A 9,030-nucleotide genomic window follows, 5' to 3' on the forward strand; every position below is an offset into this window, starting at 1 on the left:
TGTAGGTCCGGGGTGGGGGAAGGCGGGGAAGGAGAAGGATTGGGATTGTGGGGGAGTGGGGAGGCTGGGAAGGGATGTGAAGGGTAAACAAACGGAGGAGGATGCAATGCTTGGTAAGAAATGTATGCATTATCCTGCCCATGTAATTGTAACCCCTCTGTACAGTATGTTCACAAATAAAATAAAATAAAATAAATCACTAACAAAAAAATATATAAATTTCAACCTATCAACCTACTTGCTTCCATTGTACTTTTTTTTCTGTACCTAATTTAGTACATGTCTCTTCACTTCTCCATCTTCTTATGTATCAATCAGTCCATCTTATTTTTTGACATATTTCATTATAAACTTCAGATACAAAGTATCATGGCTAATTTTGGTGGTCAGTTGAATTGAGAGCCTCCTAGGAGATTAGTAAACACATTTCTGTGTGTGAGCTGTGAAAGCATTTCCAGAGATGGTTCACATATTGGAATCTTAGTACCTGAAAGACCCACCCTGAATATGGGATGAATTTTCTTCTATGCTGGCAGCCACTAAAGAAACAAAAACACCAAGAAGAGGGAAGCCAGTCGATGTGTGAGAACTCCATTCTGAGCAGATGAGTGTATATGGCTATTGTCGTTGCCCATGAACACTAAACCCCATTCTTCACTAATACAAGCAAGCTGATCTTTTTCCCTAACTCCACATATTGACCACGAGACCTTTTCACCACTTTCAATGTGGACCCATATTAAAGTCTCAATCCTCCAAGTTTTCAGGTTTGGTCAGTAGCTACAACATTGTCTCTCTCTCTCCCTCCCTCCTTCTGTCCCTCTCCTCTCCCTCTTTTGCTCCCTCCCTCTTTCTCTCATTCCCTCACTTTCTCCCTCCCTCCCTCCCTCTCTCTTCTCCTTTCTTTCCCTTTCTCTCTCTCTGTCTCTCTCCCTCCCTCCCTCTCTCTTGCTCTCTCATTACACCTCTCGGGCCTTCCAGCCTGCAGTTAACCACTGTGTAATATCCACTCTCCAACTGAGTAAAACAATGTAAGCGCATAGACTGGGTCTGTTCCTCTAGACAACCTGTAGCTAAACATATTGGATACAATATAAAACTTGTAGCCTCAAGACAGGCACCAGAGGCTCGAGTTTGTAATCCTACATACTCAGGAGGCTGAGATCTAAGGATAATTGTTCCAAGCCAGTTGGGTCAGAAAAGTCCCTGAGACTCTTTTTTTTTTTTTATTGTGAGAATACCGCACAGAGGAGTTATAATTACATGGGCAAGATAACGAGTACACTTCTTATCAAATATTGTTGCCTCCTCTTTGTTTCCCCTTTCCATCCCTTCCCAAACTGCCCCCTCCGCCCAATACTCCTCCCACCCCCCACCAAAGTTGTAAAGTTCACTTTTCAACATAACAACTTACACATCTAATTGTTGCAATGGGTCCACCTGTATCCCTAGTTAAACTATTTGTTTTTGCCTTTCCCCTCCACACATTATACCAACATCAAATACAGTGAAAGCAGGGGTTATACCACATGTGGGGGAGGGACCTACAAAGCAACATAGAAATCATCTTATAAATATGTTAGAACCAGTTGCATGAAAGGAAAAAAAAAACATTTGAATACTTATCTTGGATTCATTAACCCAACATCAACTTATCTGACCATTTCGGCTTGACTCACATATATACTAGATATTGCAAATAAGGGAAACCATGGGACCTATGTTTCTTTGGGCCTGGCTTACTTCACTTAATATCATTTTTTCCAAGTCTTTCCATTTCCTAACAAAGGGGCAAAGTCATTCTTTCTGATGGAGGCATAGAATTCCATTGTGTATATATACCACATTTTCTTGAACCATTCATCTACCTAGGGGCATCTGGGTTGGTTCCATATCTTGGCTATGGTAAATAATGCTGCAATAAACATAGTTGTGCTGGTAGCTTTAGTGTGGTCTTGTTTGTAAACATTTGGATAAATGCCCAAAAGTGGGATTGCTGGATCATAGGGGAGCTCTATATGGAGTCTTTTGAGGAACCTCCATACTACTTTCCAAAGTGGTTGAACAAGTTTACACTCCCACAAACAATGCAGTAAGATTCCCTTCTGTCCACATCCCCTCCAGCATCTGTTGTTATTAGAGTTCTTGATTATAGTCATTCTACCTGGGGTGAGGTGGTATCTCAATGTTGTTTTGATTTACATTTCTTTTATAGCTAGAGAGGCTGAGCATTTCTTCATGTGTCTATTGACCATCCTTCTTTCCTCTTCAGAGAAGTTTCTCGTTAAGTCTTTAGCCCACTTATTGATTAGGCAGTTGTTTCTTTGAAGATTTGTTTTGGGAGGATTTAATTTTTTCAGTTCCAAGTATATTTTAGATATGAGACCCTTGTCTGTTGTATAGCTAGTGAACATCTTCACCCATTCCGTGGGCTTTCTATTGATCTTGCTAACTATGTCCTTTGCCATGCAGAAGCTCTGCAATTTCATGCAATCCATTTGTCCACCCCTTCGGGGTCTTTTATTGTTCCATATGAATTTTTGGATTGCATCTTCTATTTCCTTGAAGAATGAGGTTGGGATATTGATAGGTGTCACATTGAATTTGTAGATAGCCTTGGGAAGTATTGCCATTTTCACTTTGCTGATCTTTCCAATCCAGGAGCATGGGAGTTTTTCCCATTTTCTAAGTTCTGGTTTGATTTCCTTTTTAAGGTTTTAAAGTTTTCATCATAGAGGTCCTTCACTTCTTTGGTTAAGTTAATTCCTAGGTATTTTATTTTTTGTGGAGATATTACAAATGTAGTTGCTTTCCTGATTTCAGCCACACTCTTCTCATTGTTGGCATACAGAAAAGTCATCGATTTCTGAGAGTTAATTTTATACCCTGCTACTTAGCCAAAGATTTGAATCACCTTGAGTAGTTTGGGAGTGGAGTCCATGGGATTCTTTAAATATAAATCATGTCATCTGCAAAGAGGAAGAGTTTTACTTCTTCTTTCCCTCTTTGGATTCCCTTTATGTTTGCATCTTGTCTTACCTCTTTATACCCATATAATATTTTAAAACATTTTTATTTTTCTAGTTTTTCATGTCTTTTTTCTATCTCTCCCCTCCTCTCATACCATCCCATTCTTCTCTGAATACTACCTCTTCAAATTTGCAGTGGTTAAGGTTTTCACTTTTTAGTTTTAAATTTTTGTTTTTCCATTTTTTCTTGTCTCTTTTTTCTTTTTCTTCTTTATTTCTTATACTTTTTGTTTCTTTTTCTATTTTTCTCTCTCTGCTATCATTCTATCCAATGCATTTCCCTCTTTGAGATTAGGACTTGGTTAATTCCACTCTCCCTCACCTTCCCACATCCCTCTAATCCTATTTTTCCCCACATTTGCCCTAAACCTAACAATTTCTGGTTTCCAAATTCTCCTTTACTGTTCTTAGGCCATGGAGACATAGTTGTTTGATATTGAATAGATTGTATCTCTTGAACTAGATTGTATCTGCAGACTTCTGACTGTGCAACTACGGACTTTGGTTGATGCTTAGCTTAAAATAATGTACTAGCCCAATACTGGTGTTACTCTCATTCCAAATGGGCAGAACAAGATGGAAAACAGAAGAAAAATGGCAAGTCCAGGGATCTCAACTCCCACTCATGACAATCAGGGGACAGAACAGATAATGAATAATCCAGAGGAGAGTTCCCAAAAAGCTCTACAAACACTACAGATAAACATGGTAAATGAAAAGAGTGAAAACCTGCAAAAGTCTCAGTGTGAGCATGATAGAGAGAGAGAGGAGGCAAACCAAAGATCAATACAGGAGTCTCATGAGCATAAGGAAGCTACTCAATAATTGATACAGGAATTTCATGAGCAGATTGAGAAAACTCAAAGTGAAATAAAGGAATTGTGTGAGCTGGTTGACATCAGTCAAAGAGACTGACAGGAATTGCATGAGCTGGCTGAGAACAGACAAAGAGAAAGTCAGGAATGCCATGAACAGGCTGAGAACACTCAAAGAAAAATACAGGAAATGCGTGAATGTGAGGATGCTAATCAAAGAGAAATACAGGAACTGAGAGATTGGGATGAGAATAGACAAAGATCAATGGAGGCATTCATGGAATCCATAAATAGAGAGCTGAAAGAAATCAGGGAGACCACAAAGGGAATGTTGAATGGAGTCCAACAGAAGGAATGGCAGTCCAAGGAAACCATAACCAATCAACTAAGTGATTTGAGAATAAACATGGAACACCAAATTAAGGAAGTAAAGAAGTTCTTACAAGATCTAGAACAAAGTTCCAACAAGGAATTTGAAGCCATGAAAGCCAAACAATTAGAAGAAAAAGAAATAAAAAAGCAAAGTAGAAAGTCTTGACAGTAGGTTAGACCATGCAGAAGATCAAATCTCGGGGATTGAAGACAAAGAACATACAATCATCCAAGACAAATCCAAGAAATATGATTATTCAAGACACCATCAGAAGGCCTAATTTGAGGATAATGTGTGTAGAGGAACACCTAGAGACAGAAGTTAATGGTCTAGGAAATTTGTTTAACAGGATCCTAGCAGAGAACTTCCCAAACATGCAAAAAGATAGGTCTAGTCAGATACAAGAAGCTTTTAGAACTCCAAATAGACAGGACCAGAACAAGACATCCCACTGTCACATTATAATCTACACAGGATCAATACAGACCAAGGAAAAGATCCTTAAAGCTGTCAAGGAGAAAAGATCAATCACCTATAAAGGGAAAACAATTAGAATCACCTCAGATTTGACAGCAGAGACAATTAAAGCAAGAAGAGCCTGGAATGATGTATGCCATGCCCTAAAAACAAACAACTATCAACCAAGAATACTGTACCCAGCTAAACTCTCCTTCATAACTGAAGGCCAACTAAAAACCTTCCATAGCAAGGAAAAATTGAAACAATACATGTCCACCAAACCAGCCCTACAAAAGATACTTAAAGATGTCCTACACATAGAAAACCAACAAGAGCACAATAAAGGCCAAGAAACTGCACCCAAACTGAGAAGCCAAGAACCATAAGAAGAACCGAGTTGCCACAGCTTCCAAGAAGGTGGATAAAATGGCAGGAACTCCCAAATACCTCCATGAGACTCTTATTTCCAATAAATCACAGAAAAAGCCCAGAAATGGCACTGTGGCTCAAGTGGTAAGTGCTCACCTCGAGCAAAAGGAGCTCAGGGACAGTGACTAGGCCAAATTCAAGCCCCAGGACTGGAACAAAAACCACACCAAAAATCAATGGCAAAAACCTCCTATCCTCTTATATGTATTTTACAGATTTAATTTCATCTCAGATATTTTTTTCTATTTTTTCTAGTATTTCTATTATATAGTGACCCTATATTTCTTCAAAGTTCAATTTCTTTTTAAAATATTTTTATTGTAAAAATACTGTACAGAGCAAGGTCGTGAGTACATTTCCTATCAAGCATTGTTACCTCCTCCTTTGTTTTTCCCTACCATCCCTTCCCTCCCACCTCCACAATTACAATCTCCCCTCCCTCCACTTCCTCCCCACCTAAATTGTCTTTGAGTCAACTAATTAAATTTTATTTGAAAGTGACCCTTCCTTTGGACAACTTCAGTTGCTTCAGTCAACAGTAATTATTATTTACTTGCATTGCAGATATCCATCAAATACTATCGAAGATTAATATTTTCAATGAATTTTCTGCCAATACCCTGAAATTTGTGGGAAAATAAAATAGAAATATGTTAATCTCCCCTCTTGAAATAACTACCTATTATTAATTAAGGCTCATTAAAATAAATGTTTGTCTTCTTTTATCTTATGATTAAAAATGAAAAACTAATGAAATTTTGTTTTCTACCTAAGCAAAGTTTTTTTTTTTTTCTAAAGAAGCATTGCAACATATTTCTTTGATTCAATGAAGTTATAGAGGCTAACATGGGAAAATTTAGGAAAATGTTTTTAAGGAAATAACTATGTCATTTAAATATTTTAAGTATTTTCCATCTGACTCTTCCACTATTTATTGTTTTATAGATTGTTCCAGAATCTTTTTCTTATGATGTTTTCTATATCTAAAATTCTCACTTGCTATTTTGCAGAGAGAATACAGAAAATCTTTCATCCTTTTCTACCTTGTTCTATGGACATATATTTCTTTTATCACTGGATCTTCCTTTCTTGGTCCAGATATCTTTCTAATAAAACAAACTCATTAATTTGAAATTTGATTCATATTGCCTCCCGCTATTTCTAGAGACCTTGGACTATTTCCTCTCTGTCCTTACACTGTATCATTTTATTCAACGTGTCTGTCAGCATGTCAGTTTGAGTAAAGCAACTCCAGCAAAGGTTAAAAATAATCTTTTTTTTTGAAAAATATAATGAGCACTGTTCAGTGACTTATCTTTTTCCATTCTTTTCATTATTTAAATTGCTAGACTTCCCCATTTTGTTGAAAATCTTTCTTAAGTGCAAGTATGGAAACTGACTCTGTTCTGCTTCTTTTTCCATATTCTGAAGCTACCCTTTAAATCTTAGCTACATTTTAGTGTCATGTAGATTTAATGTATAGCTTCTTTTGTAATGTTTCTGTTCTCTTGCAATGTATATGTGATGATGATGTGTGTATATAGTATGTGGGGGATGTATATGCGTGTGCATGTATGATTATTCTATCATCTGACTTAAGTTGTTACATAATTATTCACAGTCCATTTTTGTATTGCCAAAATATACATCATAGCCAACATTTATGTAATTTCTCCTGATTAACCACCAAGAACCTTAAACTTAAAATCTCCCAAACTGAATATATCCTATTTGTTACTAAACTTAATGAAAATGGAACCAAAATAGATTATTGTATCCAGTTGGGCATTGTGTTTGATTCCATCCATTTCTTTAGCAGCTAAGAGTTCAGTCACTCACCATGACATAATCGCCTTGATTTCTAACCTACTGGATCCAATTGATATTTTTCCTACCTTTGCAGACATATCCACCAAATACCAATAGGATTAACTTACAGCATTCCGATAGCCCCAGTTTCAGTATGACATCTAAACAGGTGGAAATGTCTAAGTTAAAATGAAAATATATTTATTTTTCAGTTAAAGTCATATATTAGTAATCTTGCTTTATTATAGTACTTGCTATGGGACTGTATTTGTCTTGCCAACTTCTGTTTTTGATCTTCTATCTTCAGAATCTTATTTTCCAAAAGCATTAATTTCTTGGCCCTTGAACACATTATTATATCATCTCCTCAGATTTTTTTGGTTTGCACTTGTTGTTTGATTTTTGTGCTAGCATTACCTTAAAACCATCTACTCTACATTTAAAGTCAGCCACATTCATTTGACTCTCCCTTGACACATATAATAGCTAAATATATTATCTTTTGAATAAATAAAAACAATTTATTTATGTCATTTTCCTAAATTTCAACAGTTTGTTTTGTTATCAGACATCACTTAAAATTATTTGTAAAAATCTTTGATATAAGTAGCTTCAAATATGGCATAGAATCTAGGTAAACTAGGACTACAGGCATGTTTTTATTGATATACATTTTATTTATTTAGCCAAATTTGTAATTCAAACTAATTAATTCAGATGTGAAAGTGAACATTTTGCCTACCATATCCATTTAGCTGCCTTGTATCTAATTTTGTTCAGGGATTAAAATCTATTAGTATATCTCTAAATCTCATTAAAAATATATTAATCTTTGTGAAACACATCTTAGCATTAGCTTGAAATTAAACCTGAAAACTGTAATTAGAAATGCATAGAAAACAACTTAATATTCATCATGGAAAGTTGGCAAAATAAAACAAAACAAAAAAAACAGCAAAGATAGACACAAAGAAAAAGCAAACAAACAAAACAAATCTGATATCTTTCTTATGACCTTATCTGAAATAACTTCTGTGGAATCAGCACACTTGAATGTATATTAAAATGCTCCAGTTTTCCTACAATGTTTACTTTATCACTGTAGTCACTTTTATTTTTTAACTAGAAATAATAAAAGATAATGGATATTTTGCATCAATATTTCAACAAAATGCCAAAGTGTAAAAGAGTTTTTTTAAAATATCATTATGCAACCCACTTTCCTTGATAAAATTATTTCTTATAGACTAATGGTAGACTAATTTTTATTCAATAGATAAATGACCAGTCTTTTATAACTAAGATAATGCATTAAGCCAACAGAAGGAGTCGATCATTATCTACTTTACTGGAAATACTAAACTCTTCAAACAAATATCAGCCTCTCAAAGTAACCTATTCCAAATATTCTCATCCAGACATTTAATCGTTCTCAGTTAGTTTTATTTTTCTCTTTAGCACATCATTTTTTCTAATGATATATAGAAAAAGAGACTCATTTTTGTTTTCTCATTAGTTTATAAATCTCAAAGGGGAAAGAAATTTATTTGTATCAATTTCTTATACAGTTAAGAACCAAAATACTAGCCAAAAAATAACAATTTTGAATGATGGCATGGTAAGTCAATGATATTAGCAAAAGGAGTTTTGTTAGGACTGAAGAAATACAGCAAAAGGGAAAGGCAATACATTGGTGTGAATCACGTCTTAATACAAAGTGGTCTGTCAAAAAGCATGCTGTCACCCACCTCATCTTTTTTTTTCATTTTATTTCTGAACATACTGTACAGAGGGGTTACAATTACATGGGCAGGATAATGCATACATTTCTTACCAAGCATTGCAGCCTCCTCCTTTGTTTACCTTTCACATCCCTTCCTAGCCTCCCAACCCAATCCTTCTCAATCCCTCTCCCTTCCCCCCCACCCCCCGCACCGACGTTGTAAAGCTCGTTTTGGACATGAAAACTTGTACTTCTCATTGTTGCAACGGGTCCACCTATATCCTTAAACAACGGGTTTTTCCCCATCTCCTCCACAAGTTATACTGACATCAAATATAGTGAAAGCAGGGGTTATACTGTGGGGGAGGGACATACAAAGCAACAAAGAGATAA

The sequence above is a fragment of the Dipodomys ordii genome, unplaced genomic scaffold (genome assembly GCF_000151885.1).
Source record: "Dipodomys ordii isolate 6190 unplaced genomic scaffold, Dord_2.0 Scaffold16, whole genome shotgun sequence".
In the NCBI taxonomy this organism is placed as follows: Eukaryota; Metazoa; Chordata; class Mammalia; order Rodentia; family Heteromyidae; genus Dipodomys; species Dipodomys ordii.